At 36.6% G+C, this 1,967-nt stretch overlaps 1 pseudogene across 1 annotated transcript; it reads left to right on the top strand.

Moving 5' to 3' along the window:
• Positions 1 to 1,008: 1,008 nt before the first annotated feature.
• Positions 1,009 to 1,961, top strand: LOC101573005 (annotated as a pseudogene). The gene has a single exon (XR_002818264.1). The product of XR_002818264.1 is annotated as a ras-related protein Rap-1b pseudogene (transcript).
• Positions 1,962 to 1,967: the final 6 nt, after the last annotated feature.

The following is a 1,967-nucleotide window of genomic DNA, read 5'->3' as shown; positions in this document are numbered from 1 at the left end:
GTATTCATCACAGAAATGCAGGAATGGTTCAATACACACACATCAATAAATGTAATACACCACATCAACAGAATCAAAGACAAAAATCACATGATCATCTCAATAGATGCACAAAAAGCATGGGACAATGTCCAACACTCATTCATAATTTTTAAAAAAACATAATTTAAAAAAAATTAGAATAGAGAGTCTTTACCTCAATCTGATAAAAGCCATCTATCAAAAAAAAAAAAAAAAAAAGATACCATCATACTAAATGGACAAAAACTGAAAGCTTTCAAACTAAGATCAGGAACAAGACAAGGATGTCCAATATCAGCAGGCCTAGTCAATATAGTTCTGGAAATATTAGCCAGAGCAATTACACAAGAAAAAGCTACAAAAGGAATAAGGATAAGAAAAGAAGTTAAATTATAATTATTTCCAGATGACATAATACTCTACATGGAAGACCCCAAAAACTCAAGCAAAAGAATCCTAGAATTAAGAAGCAAATTCAGTAGCATATCTGGGTATAAAGTAGTACTCAAAAAACAATAGCATTGCTATACACAAACAACAAACTCACTGAGAGAGAAATTAGGGAAACCATACTCTTTACAGTAGCAACCAAGAAAATAAAATATTTAGCAATCAATCTAACAAAGAAAGTAAAAGATCTATACATTGAAAATTATGGTATTCTAAAAAAAGAGAGAGAGAGAGGAGGGAAAACAATTTTAGCAAATAGAAAGACATTCCTTGCTCATGGATAAAAAGAACCAACGTTGTTAAAATGCCCATACTCCCAAAACTGTTACACATATGTAAAGCAATCCCAATGAAAATGCTATTAGTATACCACATAAATCTAGGGAAAATATTCCTAAAATTCATCTGGAACCAGTAGAGACCTAGAATAACAAAAGCAATGCTAGGCAACAAAGGCAAGGCAGGAGGTAACATAATCCTTGACTTGAAATTATACTACAGGTGTAAACCAGCCTGAGCGGCAGCAGCAGGAGCTCCATGGCACCGGGAACAGTGACCCGGACGGAGCGCCGGGTGACACTGGCTGCGGCAACCCGGTGACAGCTTGAGAGGTACCCAATTTGACAAGTTGGCATCATGCGTGAGTATAAGCTAGTCGTTCTTGGCTCAGGAGGCATTGGGAAGTCTGCTCTGACTATACAATTTGTTCAAGGAATTTTTGTTGAAAAATATGATCCTACGATAGAAGATTCTTACAGAAAGCAAGTTGAAGTAGATGCACAGCAGTATATGCTTGAAATTTTGGATACTGCAGGAACAGAACAATTTACAGCAATGAGAGATTTATACATGAAAAATGGACAAGGCTTTGCTTTAGTTTATTCCATCACCGCACAGTCCACATTTAATGATTTACAAGATCTGAGAGAACAGATTCTTTGAGTTAAAGACACTGATGATGTTCCAATGATTCTGGTTGGTAATAAATGTGACTTGGAAGATGAAAGAGTTGTAGGAAAGGAACAAGGTCAAAATCTAGCAAGACAGTGGAACAACTGTGCATTCTTAGAATCTTCTACAAAATCAAAAATAAATGTTAACGAGATCTTTTATGACCTAGTGCGACAAATTAACAGAAAAACTCCAGTGCCTGGGAAGGCCCGCAAAAAGTCATCACGTCAATTGCTTTAATATACTAAATGCATTGTAGCTCTGAGCCAGGTCTGAAGAACTGTTGCCCAATTCAGCAGTGCCAGCATTCCAACTTTGTTAAACCTACCAACATCTTAAATGGACTTTCCTGTGGTGGTACCCTGTAAGAGGCGGATGAAAGCTACTCTGTCAGTTTGCACATTCTAATCATTTCCCAGTATCACAAGAGAGATTTTTACTTATATAATAGTCCTAGAGTACGCAGCTGGTAAAACCAGAGGCTACATCCAGTATTACTGCTAAGAGACATTTCTTCATCCACCAATGTTGTACATGTATGAAAA

This window comes from Octodon degus, unplaced genomic scaffold (assembly GCF_000260255.1).
Source record: "Octodon degus isolate 3935 unplaced genomic scaffold, OctDeg1.0 scaffold00148, whole genome shotgun sequence".
In the NCBI taxonomy this organism is placed as follows: domain Eukaryota; kingdom Metazoa; phylum Chordata; class Mammalia; order Rodentia; family Octodontidae; genus Octodon; species Octodon degus.
The sequence above is the reverse complement of the archived record's forward strand: the minus strand, read 5'-3'. Positions and strand labels throughout refer to the sequence as shown.